At 37.4% G+C, this 15,463-nt stretch overlaps 1 pseudogene; it reads right to left on the minus strand.

Moving 5' to 3' along the window:
- Positions 1-15,463, minus strand: part of LOC106995389 (centriole and centriolar satellite protein OFD1-like) — a 60,866-nt pseudogene that overhangs the window by 4,101 nt on the left and 41,302 nt on the right.

Consider the following 15,463-nt stretch of genomic DNA (forward strand, 5'->3'; position numbering starts at 1 on the left):
AATGGCAGTTCCTCCTTATTCCTGAAATGAGAAGTAACCACTCCAGCAACTTACTTCCACAATATCATGTACCTGGTTTGTGAAAACCTATACATGCTTGTTTCTTCCACTTCTATTCCTTCCAGGGAAAGTCCATATTTTAGTAAATTGTCTGTGCCCCCTGCATCTTGGCACAGGTTCCTACTTCTCAAGGGTTTAATTAGACCTCAATCCAAGAGACAATTATGCTGAGCTTTCTCTGCTGGTTCTGACTCATAACCTATTTTTTTTTTAAACGCAAGCAATGCTAATAAGCAGAAAAATTCATAGGTTCATCATAGGACTCTGACTCTTTTGCTGTGACTTGTAAAGTCATCAGCAGGGACTGAGTTAGTTTTATGAACAGGAAAGGAGCAACACAGGTTTTTCTGTCTGTCCAACTGCCATTTCTTCTCAATCCTTGTCACTGATTAAAATACCAGAGGAGACCGTTGATCATTTCCACAGGCAGAAATGTAACTTCCTCCCTAGCTACAAGAAGAAAAAAATGTTACTCCTAAATGAGATTGCTTTTTAATATGGAATACTAATCTCAAAATAGGAATGTTGTTTAAGTACCTCTTTATTAAAAAGTAAAGAGGAAGAGCAATCTACTTCTCTGCTGTGTTGTATATTTTGTACCTGCATGGTGATATTCAGAAATGTCTTTGGACACAATGGGAAAAAAAAGGAAGTATGTCCACTGGGCATCTCACGTTAGAGATACCAAATTTCAGCCTTTTTCAATTCCTGTTGTGCCCAGATGAAGAGGTGAGTTGACGAATATAAAAATTTCTCAATAACAACAATGCTACTCACTATGCTGCTTAACAATTTTTAAAGCCCGGATTGTAATCTACATTTCATCCCAAAGGCAGAATACCTACATAGTCAGTTGATTTTCCTTATCCTTTCATGTTATTTGTATTCCCTTGCGCAGGCCTGTGACAAATGACTGCCTGTCAGAAACTCCCTCCTGTGACCATGACCCCTACTCCTCAGCTGCAGCCCCTCCCTGCTGCAGTCCTGGGTAATGGCCTCAGGAACTAGAAACACAGAAAGACAAGGGCTTGATTTGGTTCACTGTTGTATTCTCAGCCCAGAGGAAAGTGCTCAGCAGAGACAGGTTCTAGATCAAGTCTCACTGAGTGCTTTCCAAAGCAGATTTACTCTGGAATCCACAAAACCAAAACCTCTCAAAATCCCTTGACTCTTTCAATAATTCTACACATTCCTGAGTGCCATGACTACAACCAGGAAACTGCTAAGAAGAGATTTTGGAGCTGATTTGGGGATGACTTTTTTCCACTGTTTAGGAGGGACTAAGAGGTGGCTTTACTTGGGAAAATTCCTTTCAGATTTGAGCATTAAATAGGTAAAGTCCAACTACTATGCCAGACACTGAGGAGTAAATGAAAACAGTTTTTGGGCCGCGCGCGGTGGCTCATGCCTGTAATCCCAGCACTTTGGGAGGCTGCGGCAGGTGGATTATGAGGTCAGGAGATTGAGACTATCCTGGCTAACATGGTGAAACTCCATCCCTACTAAAAATGATAAGTATTTCCTTGCAATGTGTCCTTTTCTCAGCACTGTCTTTACATGATCACACGGGAATTACTTCAGAAATGTCATTAACAACATGATAACACTACAATACTGTAAGCCAAGACTTTGACTAATTTACACCTACAAAAAGACCTTCAGCAATACATGAAATAATTCACAGAGTACACAGACTGGTATTCAGTAGACAACCCTGCTGACTATTAGTTAAAATAAAGAACTTACTTGAGTGATGATATGAGATGGGCATAGCAGCTGAAGCAGCGTCCACATGAGGCACGTCTCCAGCAGGCAAGAGCTCGTTCATTTCAAGCTGCCTTGGCACATTCCCTGCATCTGCATGAGGCACAGACGATTTTTCTATGACTCCTTCCTTAACAATAACAGCAAGACAGAGGAGGGCCATGTGGGGGCAACTGACTAGAACTGCAGCCAAAGTAACTGGGTGTGCCCTTTTCTAACAGGATTCTGTGAAGTTCCCAAGATAATGATGTTCCAATGTATTTGCTGTCAGAGTGTTATTGTATTTGAAAGAATTAACTTTGTTTACAAAACTGGATTTCCCAACAGGAACATCAACAACCCAGTTAGAGTGAAGAATTCAACTGGCTTGTTGATAATCATTTGAATTGTATTGAAATATCAAAGATTTAACATCAGGACTTTAACAAATATTCACAAAATGTATTAAGCCCTCTCAATTAACTGTTCAAAATATTACACTTCCAGATTTGAAGACGATGTTTACAAAAATAACCAATAGGTTATATACAAATGTAAAGATTTCTCAAGCTAGAAAGAACCTTAGAGATGAAAGGCTCTACATGCTTATTTTTACATTTACAAAGAGGCTGCAAAGTGAGACAATCTAAGCCAGTGCCATAGCCAGGACACTAGTTTCTGGACTCTTAATATTCTTTTATCTCCACTCTTTTAATAAAAATGAGGTTTTCTAAATTTGAGGCAATGAACAGAATCAGTAAATTTACAGAAAAATAACGTCCTTGTATTCCATATAAAGGAAGAAACAAATTTTTTAAAATTACTTACTTTAAATTTCATAAGTTAAAAATTCCTTTATGAGCTTAGCTCTAACTTTGAAATTGTTGGTCATATCCAAATTTTTAAAAAGTAAACAGACAACTCTAGAGAGTTAAGGTTTCACTGCCCTGTGCCCGCCACTCCGGGAGGCCTAGGTGATTCTGTCACAGGTCTGTGACCTGCTGGCATTGAACAATTTATATATCTAAGACTCCAGGACACCCCTGAAGCCAAGAAATGATTCTGTCTATTGTTCTGGGGAGAAACATCCTTGTGTTTTAAATTAAATTTCTCGCATGATTCTACGGTGGTGAGGTCAGGGTCAAGCATGAGGGCTTCCAGATACTTTAGTGAGAGGAACACTTAACATTCAGGGATGTGACCATAGTATTCTCTCCAGAAAAGTGGAAATGCCTGGACCCTTCCCAGCAGAATTTATGTAGAGATGTGATGTTGGAGAACTACAGAAGCCTTGTCTCCCTGGGTGTGCTATCTCTAACCAGACCTGGTCACTGTCTGGAGCAAAGAAAAGAGCCCTACAATGTGAAGATTCATGAGACAGTATCCAAAACCCTCAAGCAGGTGACAGTGAAAGAAGGAGATGACGCAGGCAAGCGGACCAAAGGTAAACAAGTAAGCCAGACTTAACATGTAGTTTAGGAAGATTTGCTCCAATGAAAAGGTTGCATTTTTTTTTTTTTTTTTTCAGATTCAGAGAAAGGGACATCTTCTGTCTCATGCTTTTAAAGCCTCTAAGAATTATTTTCTTTAGTAGATCTCCCTTCAAGTTTACAGTGAGAGCCAATGACCACTTTGTCACTTTGTCACAATCTGTACAGAATGTACAGATTGCTGTACAATCTGACTGCTTTCCATTGCTTTTGGAGACACAGGAATGTTTGTATTTTTCAGGAGCTCTATGTTAAATTAGCTTTTTCAGATATTCTTTTTGCATGATATCTAAAATGTGGAAGATAGGTGGTGGATATTTTGGGATTTGGGTTCAGAAATCCCAGGAGCTCCAGGGACAGACATTGCATCGTTCTCCTTAATAATTTTGAATCCTTTAGAGGTTGTAAATGGGATTCCACAAACATTCTTACTCAGCAATTTCATCAGAAAAACAAGCATTTTTCTAAATATGAAAAAAAGTAATGTTATTTTACTTCATGTTACTGTTTTAGTATAAACTGAGATTTGTAATTTAAACTTTATATGTGCATATTTTCTTTTTTTCTTTTTTTTTTTTGTTTTTTGAGACGGAGTCTCGCTCTGTCGCCCAGGCTGGAGTGCAGTGGAGCGATCTCGGCTCACTGCAAGCTCCGCCTCCCGGGTTCACGCCATTCTCCTGCCTCAGCCTCCCGAGTAGCTGGGACTACAGGCGCCCACAACCGCGCCCGGCTAATTTTTTTTTTTTTGTATTTTTAGTAGAGACGGGGTTTCACCGTGGTCTCGATCTCCTGACCTTGTGATCCGCCTGCCTCGGCCTCCCAAAGTGCTGGGATTACAGGCGTGAGCCACCGCGCCCGGCCTATATGTGCATATTTTCAAATTAAAGTTTGAAGAACGGGTGTCCAACCTTTTGGCTTCCCCGGCAGACAAGGGCCACATATAAAATACACTAACACTCATGATAACTGATAAGCTTAAAAAAAAAAAGGTTCGTGCACAGATTTGTCACCACAGATAAGCAAAACAGTTGTATCATTCAAAAGCCTGGTTGCACACAACTGGTTGAAAGTATCCACTCACATTTTAGATTTTTAAAATGCCTTATATCATTAATGAGCTTAGAACATTGCTCAGCATATATTAAGCCATTATTATTTTATTGTTTAACAACTATTATGATATAATCTTTTTTTTTTATTTAGTAAGAAGCCTGCTGGGATTGTGTCATCGAGATATAGCTGAATATAAAAATGTGTAAGGTGATACATATACACACACCTACATATATTGTTTATGTGTATAGTCAGTTGACAGGTTCTAGGAAGCTGTAACAATAATTTGATAGGCGTCTACATTGTGAAATAAAATATAGTCAAGTTGATGAACACATCAACTTGTATAGTCAATTGATAGGTTCTTGGAAGCTTTAACTTGCAAGTGAAGCAACATATTGCTTAAGGAAACAAACTTTACCACAGTTTAATTGATAAAAACAAAAGATATCCAATGGCATATAGCAACATCGTTTCATTTAAAAAGGCAGTTTTCAAGGACCTATTTTGAACATCAAGTGAAGACTAACTATATGATTGTGTTTGTGTCACATGGATTTTTTTGATAAATAAAAATTATATATATATATTTAATATGTACAATACAAAAATTTGATATGCATATACATTGTGATATAAAACATAGTCAAGTTGATGAACACATCTCTTACCTCACATAGATAACCCTCTTTTGTAATAGGAACACTTAAGGTCTACTGTTGTGGTAAATTTTAAGCATACTTTATAGTATCACTAACTATAAACAATGCTATTTCATGATCTAATGGTAATGTACATTAGCTTTCTTAGACTTGCTCAGTTTATGACTATATTTGTACTTTTTGAAAACATCTCCTCATATTCCCACCCTTGGGCACTAACAACCACCCTTCCATTCCCTGCTTCTATGAGTTTACATTTTTAGATTCCCCCTATAATTGAGAACATGTGGATTCTTTGTCTTTCTGTGTTTGGCTTATTTCATTCAGCATAATGTCCTCCAGGTCTATCCATGTTGTAAACGACTAAATTTCCTTCTCTCTTATGGCTGAATAGTATTCTTCTGTGTATGTGTGTGTGTCTGTGTTTGCATAAAAAAACCCATTTTTTGTCTATTGTAAACAATACTGCAATGAACATGGTGACTGAAGATACTTCTTCAAGGTACAAATATTATTTCTTTTGGTAGTAGTATGCCTAGAAGTGGTATTACTGGATTATCTGATACATCTATTTTCGTTTTTTCACTGGTTTTTATGATAATTTTATCAATTTATACCTCACTGACAGCATACAGGATTTCCCTTGTATGCATGTCTTTTGTGTGTGTGGAACAGGATAATCCTTTGCCTATTTTTTAATGGGTTATCATCATTATTGTTTTGCTTTGAATTGCAAAAGTTTATTATACAGTTTGGACATTAACTTATAATACATGATTTGCAAATATTTTTCTATCTGGTAGGGTTTAAATAATTTTTTTTTTCCTTTCCTGAGCAGGAGCTGTTTATTTTTATGCAGTCCCACTTGTTTATATTTTCTTTTGATGCTGTGCTTTTGGTGTCATATCTAAAAAGCTGTTGCCAAGACTAATATCAACAAGATTTTCAAATACGTTTTCTTCAGGAGTTTTAAGGCTTTGTGACTTAGATTTAAGTCTTTTATTTTGAGCTAATTTGGGGGTATGATAAAAGAGAATAATCTAATTATATTCTTTTGCCTGTGGATATCCAGTTTTTCTGGCACTATGTATTGACAAGACTCTACTTTCTGCACTGTATATTCTTGATGCCCTTGTCAAAGATTCATTGACCTTGTATGCATGGATTGCTTCTGGGGTCTCTACTGTGTTCCATTGTTTTTGTATCTGTTTTTATGCACACACTACATGCTTTTCAATACTATAATCTTTAAATAAAGTTTGAAATAAGGATGAATGATGCTCTCAGCTTTGTTCTTTTACAAGATTGCTCAGGTTATTTCAAGTTATTTAAGGTTACACTTAAATTTTACAATTGTGTTTTCTGTTACTGTGAAAAATGCCACTAACATTTTGAATCTGTAGACCACTTTGGATAATATGGAATTTTGATAATATTAATTATTCAAATGAAAGATATTTCTATTGATCTGGGGCTACTTTAATTTGTGTCATCAATATCTTATTGTATTTAGGGTATAAATTTTTGTATCTTTTTATATTATCAGTTAAATTTATTTTTATTAAACTTCTTTTATACTGTTATAAATAAAAACTTTTTCTTTTTTTGTGAACACTTGTTGTTACAGTATGGAAATGCAACAAATATTTGTATGTTAGGCCAGCTGTGGTGCCTTATTTCACTAATCACACTGCTTTCAGAGTCTGAGGCAGGTAGATCACTTGAGCCCAGAAGTTTGAGATGAACCTGGGCAAATGAGTGAGACCCTGTCTCAAAAAACCCCACAGGCATTTTTATGTTTATTATTTATCCTGAGTTTAACAAATGCATTTATTAGTTCAATCAAACAGTTAAAAACAAGTAAACAGACACACCCATGAAAATCTTCAAGATAAAAAAATGGGGTGATATAGCTGTACTTGCTTTGCAGTTGCACCACAGAATAAAAATGTCCCAATTTGTAACTGCCTTTCTTTTTATACCAATGGATATGTTTCAACAAAACTAAGCTTTCTAGATTTTCAACTTATACAAACTGGTATTTATATTGGAACTTATTTTCAAAAGATGATTCAAATTTCTCATTATCCTTAAAAGCTAGCTTGTGCATATTTGAAAATTCACTTTTGTCTTGAAGTTTAGCTTCTCCCTAGTAAAGACTAGATTGGAAGGATAAAACTCATGAATGTGAAGTTTTAATAATGGAAAACCCAAGAGCACGAGTGGCAAAAAGCCTTTTGTTACTCAAGAACAGGCTCCACATTTTTTTTTCTCTTTGTTTTATAAAGAATAGCTCTACCTCACCATCACCGTGAGGCATTGTTTTCAGAAATTAATAACTGCTTACCCAGTTACACCTTGTACTATCTCATGCTGTGAAGTAGGTACTCGAGTTGTTAAAGGAGAATAACGTTTTTCTCTGAATGCTATACTTGAGAGTTTCGTTTCTCAATAAACATGAAACATTTGTGAAGAAAAATCCTGGACACTACTAGCATGAACCAGTTGAGGTTGCAATAGCACAATCTTGAGTGAACACAATAACCTAACTCAGCATATGTGTGTGTCTTATCCTTCATTTTGGAATGTCACAAGTACCAAAACAAACAAACAAACAAACAAAAAAACTAAAAAGAAACAACTGGCTGGGCGCAGTGGCTCACGCCTGTAATCCCAGCATTTTGGGAGGTCAAGGTGGATGGATCATGAGGTCAGGAGGTCAAAATCATCCTGGCTAACATGGTGACACCCTGTCTGTACTAAAAATACAAAAATTAGCCAAGCATGTTGGTGTGTGGCTGTAGTTCCAGCTACTCAGAAGGCTGCGGCAGGAGAATCATAGGAACCCAGGAGGCAGAGGCTGCAGGGAGCTGAGATTGCACCACTCCACTCCATCCTGGCTGAAAGGGCCAGATTCAGTCTCAAAAGAAAAACTTAAAAACACTCCAGGGCCATGACTGGCACTTGTGGCAGAGAACTATATTAACATGCAGATGTTGAGGCTCGATCCCAGAACTTTGGAGTCAGTTCTCTCTGCTGTGGGGTCCTGGTATGGGTAGGAGTCTGCTCATGACTTACACCATAGGCTGGTGGACCCGCTGGCCTAGTTCCTAAAAACATCCACTCCTTACAGTTTCAACATCAGACTCCAGAGCCCAATGCCACATTTGAATTTATTTCAATGATACTCAAGTGAGAACCTAATCCAGGCAGGGCAAAGTGGCTCATGCCTGTAATCTCAGCACTTTGGGAGGCAGAAGTGGGCGGATTAACTGAGGATTTTGAGACCAGCCTGGTCAACATAGTGGAAATAGCATTTCTAATAAATATATAAAAATTAGCATGGTAGGGCACAAGCCTGAAGTCCCAGCTACTTGGGAGGCTGAGGCAGGAGAAATGCTTGAACTTGGGAGGTCGAGGTGGACATGAGCCAAGATCATGCCACTACACTCCAGCCTGGGTGACAGAGTAAGACTCTGCCCCAATCACCTAAAAAAAAAAAAATAAAATAAAATAAAGAAAGGACCTTATCTGTTTATATTTCAATGCCAAAATATTTTTTAAACAGAATTTTAATGATGTGTGAAATGGTTCCAACTTCAGAAATAACCTCCATTCATTTGCTTTCACAGATTTTGTACATTTGTGTTTTATCTTAATAAATTGAGTCTATTCACAGAACTATGAAGATGCTTATTAATACCATATTGCATGGTCTATATTTCCAGTTTAACAAATAAGCACTATCTATTTATTTGCTAAAAGCTATCTTTTTCCCTCCAGAAAATTTAGATGATTCTCAAAGATGAAACATCATTTTTAAGTCCGATTTCAAACACTATACAGCCACATGGTCTGCAACAATTTTCCCCCGCAACAACAACAATAAAAAATCCGAGTAAAGCAAGTAAAGGCTGGCAGAGCAAATAACCTGATTCCGCTGTAGCCAATCAATCAGAAAGTTGTACTTACTCCACCTTCTGTTCTGGGCTGGAGAAAAGAGGGATAGAGAGGCTTTGCCTCAACTCAGTGGGTGGTGGCTAGGGCATTCTGTCAGGACAAAGACTGACGGAAGCAACCTGTGATCTGCCCAGACCTAAGGTGCAGAAGGAAACCAGGCAACAATATTACCAATTGCATAAAGATACCAACTACTAAATAACTCTATTAGTGTGAAAATAAATTGTTATTCTTGCAAATAGCCAATTATGATGCAGAAGATCCACACATCTAAGCACCTAAATTAAACTGCAGTGGCAATAAAAAAATGCATGAAATCAACAGGCAGCAAAGGAAAGGCAACTATCAGCCCCTAAACACCTCTGTGTACCAAGAAAACATTAGACTTTGCCGGTCTGTGCCACTGACCCTCACAACTCTGTATCATGGGCAGGTGCTTACCTTCCAGATACATTTCACTTTCAAGGCTTCTTTTCGCTTTTGGAAGCAAAGTGGAGGAGAGGTATCTGGAGGAAGTACCTCTGCATAACCTTGAGGCTGCACTGCCTGCCAGTGCTTCCGAGATGCCATTTCTTTCTTCTTTAAGTGTTTTCAGTTGAGGCTGCTCAGAGAAAACTCTGTTCTCTGCAAAAACATGTCTTTCTGGGGAACTGGAAGTAAGGTTTTTGAAAGCTTCCTGCAAATGCAGAGATGGTGGGCTCTTTGCTGGTAGAGGACTTTTGGCAGAGTTTTTAATGACTCTCCGATGGCAACTTCTGAAAGCCTTTTCCAAGCTTTCAGCCACTTGCTCAAGCTCTTTGAGCCTTCCCTTACTGTGGCTAAAACATCAAGGTCAGAATCAGAAGAACTACCCTCCAACCATCCATTTGGATGATTTGAGATCGTTGATGCAACCACACCTGCTAGAACTTTTTCCTGTTTAAAATAATTTTTCAAGAAATCTTGATGCATGTGACCATTGCAAGGCACCATGTTGCCACTTGTTAATCCACTGACAGAATGATCGATTGGAGACTGCTTTGAACTGCAGTATACTTCATTCTATAGGGCTGCAGAGTACAGAAAACTAATTTGAAAAGTGAGTGAACAAGCCAGAGAAGAAAATTAATATACTTGTGTATATTTTTTTTTGAAAAGAGGAGGAGAGTAATAATAAGGAAAAACTTACACATAAAACTGTTTCTGAAGCCATGGTAATAATAACAACTAACAACTCTTGAGAGCTTATTGTAGCAGCTACAGCTTCATATGTCTTTTGTAACATGGTATAATTTCAGAATCCAATTTTCAAATCCAAAATGGTGTGAGAGCCAAAAATTTATTCATAACTTATTTGGTGGCAAACCTAACCAGACTTGAACTAATTTAGTTGAAAAGTCTGACCTGCCTGAAGTGATGTAAACCCTTTTATTATCTTTGTTTATCCCAACATGAATATTCATACAGTTGACTAGAAAATAATTAATGCATTTCACTACAGCTGGCTGTTTAGAACTCACATGCTGTGGATTTCATATGCTTTGAAATCCACAGCATACAGCTTGGATTTAAGACAAGGAAGTAAGGGCCTTCATCCACAACAACACTGTGTCCAAGGAACTCTCACTGCTTCCATTTTACAGATGGATAACTAAAGCTTACTGAGGCTGGGTCACACAGTTAGCACATCCAAGAGCTACTGGGCTTTCCTAATGCAAAGCCAGTGTGTGTGCCCCACTCTCCTACAATGCCTCTCTATGATGCTACCCAAAAGAAGCATGCCCTCAGCAATGCATGCACGTGAAAGGGTTCTACACTCATTCAACTATTTTTATTAACATGAGACTATGATTTCAGCTGTGAGAAGTTTCACAAACAGAACTGAAAGGAAAGGAGGAACAGAAAAAAGTAAAAACAAGTAAAGAGATAAAAATAAGCGAAGTAGTGGTAGAAGAGAGGAAAGGGCTGATGAGGAAAGAGTGCAAATGGGAACCAGAAAGACTCAGAACGAGTATGAGAAATTAGTTGAATTTGTAACACATACACACTTTCTTTGAGCTTTAAAGCAACTAAAGAATAAGGCTTGTAAGCCTCAGTATCCTTCTTAAGAAGTAGGAAAGGGCAGAGATGCATTCACAGTGAAGACATAATCATAAAATGATACCAATAACCATTTCTTGAGTGTTTTTTATGTCTCGGGCACTGGACTGAAACCCACTTCATTTCATCTTTTACATCATGACTCTTTAGGTATTATTATCCTCATTACAAATGAAGAAACTGAGGCCCAAGGAAGTTAGAGTAACATGCCCAAGATCAAACAACTAACTTCAAAACTGGGGTCCAAAAGAACAGTTCTCTGATTCTGAGGGCAACGTTCTCTTTGCTAAACCACTCTGCTCCTCCTGTGCATGCATATGTCTGTCTATCACGGCATCTGTAAAACTACTGAATTGATGTTAACATTGGGGTAACAAACAGAAAAGAAAATCCTAAGTTGAACGTGGAGACTTCTATGTCACCACCACGCCTTTCCCATTTGGATCCTGAGGCTCCCCCAAGCCATGAGGCACCTATGAAGCAAGTCACTTTTGCTGATGATCCAAATGGTATTACCAAAATATACAGAATATTTTACTTCTAAGTTGGGATATGTTTCTCTGGCTTTTCTCCTAACACAATATTTACTTAATATTCAATAAATTATGATTATTATATTTTCACAAGCATCAGAAGTTTTATACACACAAAATATTTATGGATTAAAAATGTCCCTAACTTGTCTGAGTTGGTTTCAGTTGCAGTTTTAAATCAGCAACCTGAACAGTTAAGCTCTTTACAGAAGCTTTGTATGATAGTGTCTGGGCCTTCAGCCGGGCAGAATGCTCAATCTGAAGAGACTAACAGGAAAAGAAATCAATGCAAAACAGATGATCAAAACTTGCTTAAAAAGAAAATAGTTCTCTAATCATGCTTGTACTCATTTTGTCGAGAAGCTTCATGCCAGTAACAACAGTGTCCCTGTTTAAACACACACACACACACACACACACACACACACACAAACAGAACACACAAGCAAAATTTTCACATCTTTTTCAGTCATATCAAAGAATTCTAGAACAGGCAGACAGCAGACACAGGGAATGTTTGCAACATTCCTCAGGGTGAGAATCAAGAGATAACAGTGGGTACAATCAGGCATTCTGAAAATTTTATGTTTAGGTGTGTTTGCTTTCTTTTCTATTTTTTTACTATTACAAATAAAAAGTCATATTATCCCTGGGGAATTTTCTCAGATGGGAAAGAATACCTTTAGCATATTTGGGGGAGCAACGTTTCATGTTAAAGTAAATCTAATTTACACTGGTGTGACTTGTGCCAAGCTTACCTATTGACAAAATGTACTGGTATCATACTGGAACTGGCAAAGAGCAATACTCACTTCATCTTGCAGTTGCTTTTGCAGAGCTTACCTGTGGTTTTCAAACTTTTCATACTCAGCTACAATAGCATTTTCTGCCTTCTGCAGTTCTTTCTGAAATACCTTAACCTCAGGAGCCACCTGAGCTAGACCTATGAAGGTTAAAAAAAAATCCTACTCATTATCAATCTTTTCTATTTCATTTAACAAAAACTGGTAAAAGGGTTTTAATGTGTTGTTCCTTTTCTTTGTACTCACCCAATAAATATGATATTAATTCTATTTAATCTCAGAGCTATTAATTCTATTTAATCTCAGAGCTCAAATCTATCTAATCTGAAAGCTCAGAGCAATCCTGACTCTCAGATTTCAGAACAAAGTAATTTAGTGCATTTTAATGAAACATTATTACTCTTGGAGACCTACTCCAAGTAAAAGAACTCTTTTAAATCCTCAAATTCACCTGAAAACCTGTTTCTCTCCTCTACCATGCACAGAGGTGCTCTCTATGCCTTCTACCTATTGATAATGGCCCCAAGAGCCAATAGGATCTGTGCATCTGTCAGCAGCAGTTGGGATCCAGGAAGAAAGCGATAGCTTTACTTCCATTACAGGAAATTTCCTAGAAATACATTGAAATGTAAAGTATCTGAAGATCAAAGAATTACTCTATTTCAATAATCTCAGGCCAATGTATACAAAAGTTCAGGAGGTTATATATCAAGTAAAAGAAGTATTATAAAGAGTAAAACTATACTGGAATCAAAAGAGGCTGGGTGCTATGGCTCATGCTTGTAATCCCAGCGTTTTGGAGACCGAGGCGGGAGGGTTTCCTGAGGTCAGGATTTCGGGACCAGCCTGGCCAACATGGTGAAAATCCATCTCCACTGAAAATACAAACATTAGTTGGGCGTGGTGGCATGCACCTGTAATCCCAGCTACTTTGGAGACTGAGGCAGGAGAAACACTTGAACCAGAAGGCGGAGGGTGCAGTGAGCCAAGATCATGCCATTACACTCCAGCCTGAGTGACAAGAGTAAGACATCTCCAAAACAAAAAATGGAAAGAAAGAAATAACAGAGGAGGAAGCAAAAGAAATTAGAAACTAGGTCCACAGAGTATAGAGAAGGTAAAATTTTTCATACTGAAAAATAAGGTATCTCATGGTTACAAGTAATGTATATCAGAGGGCAATAAGTTGCTTCCAACTTCTTGACGATTACAGATTTATCAAAATATATTGAAATAAAGTAGAATAAAATATCTATGATAAATCACTGGCCTTTGTGAATACACAAAACATTAAACATTAAGGTTTCTCAAAAGAGAGGGAAGACAATCTTTTGTTAATTTTACATAATTAAAATTACAAACAACTATAATGTTGTGAGAACAATGAAGTGTAAGCTGTACTTTTTTAGAATATAGGACAGGACCCAATTGGGAAGTTAATAACCTATATTGGAACTGAAAAATACAGCTCCTTTTCTCACCCAAACATCACCTTTATTCTTCCTTTCATCTTCAATCATTCAATTACTCCTAATGAGGTAGTCGTCCTTTAGTTCAAGTTGACACCTGAGAATCAGAACGACTAAATATGAGTTCCTCAGTTACCTTTCTGGAAAGACTGATATCAATGCAGGAGCTTATCTATGGCACAGGCATACCTGAGGGCACTGAACATGACATTATGTAAACTTCAAAGTCCCTCAGTACTAAAGCCAATGATGTGACTTCCAAACATAAAGCGTTCACTAAAACCCTGCCTCTACCCTATAAGCTTCAACTATACAAAATGAGGAATCGTATTGTTGTAAGGTTACTGAAATCATCACTTTTCAGTTGCTCTCAACTGACACAAAGAGCAAAGAAGAAAATTAGACTTACAGAGAACACAATAGACTCTATCCCAAAGGATAATTAGACAATCACTTCCAATTCACCTGTACTATCTGCCCACTCCCAACCAACATAAGAACTTTGTGCCCAGGGAGTAGGAACGGTCTTGAGAGACAAGTGGCAAGAGAACTACTTTTGGATTAGAAATGCCCAAAGGCACATTTTCACAGATTCACTTCTCTGTCTCAGCTGTTAAAAGCTGCCCTTTTGGTTCCAAAAGAAAAAGGAAACACTCCTGTGGTGAACAGCCTCCAAAGTCCAACACTTGCCAGAGTCATATGAAGATTCACAAAGCCAGACAGACACCATGCAGACAGCAGAAGCTGTCACAATGGTAACAAAGAGTTCACTAGTTCCATAATTATATATTAGCTAATACACAATATAAAATTAACACACATATTTTAATTTATTTATTCCTAAAAATTTAGTAACTACAGCAACTTCCATGTAGCTGTTCTAGTATAGGAATTGACATAAAAGAAGTGTGTAAAATGCATCATTTCAAAATCGATAAAAAAGCTGCTGTATTTTTAAAAAATAGAATTTAAGAAACCCTTATATGTACTATGTAATGAAGTATCAACGACAACTTATGAGTAAGACAATAAAAAAGAGGCCAAATAAATGCCAAGAGGACCTGAATTGTGTCTCATGGCACATTTACAACAAATATTCACTAGGCACTCTTTATGTGGCAGATGCTTTTCATCCACTGAAAACTTACCATAGGGGCATGATGTCCTAGCACTGAGCTATTATCCACTGATACATAAAACTTAGAGTATAGAAAAGCCAAAGTAACCATAGTTGTCCTTATTCTCCTTTCCCTGTATCACATTTTGCCTCACATACTTAATTTTAGTTCCCTTCTTTTGATTCTAGCTTTGCAGAATCATGAAGGAATGCAAGGCATATGGTCACTGACAAATACTACGACCACTAAATATAATTTATATATTGATAGATATCCCCATCTTTGTGGCAGTATGGGAAAAGGTCACTAAAAGTGACTATAATTCAAATTTTACAGCTTATCAACTGTGCAAGCTGAGTAAATCACAAGGTACTCTGAAAATTAAAGCAAATCACAGACCTCAACAAACATTAAAGAAGCCCAGAGAAAGAAAAGCAGAGCATGTACTTCTCTACACCTTATCTTTTTAAAATACCCTAACTCAAATGTAGGA

Source organism: Macaca mulatta, chromosome Y (genome assembly GCF_049350105.2).
Source record: "Macaca mulatta isolate MMU2019108-1 chromosome Y, T2T-MMU8v2.0, whole genome shotgun sequence".
In the NCBI taxonomy this organism is placed as follows: domain Eukaryota; kingdom Metazoa; phylum Chordata; class Mammalia; order Primates; family Cercopithecidae; genus Macaca; species Macaca mulatta.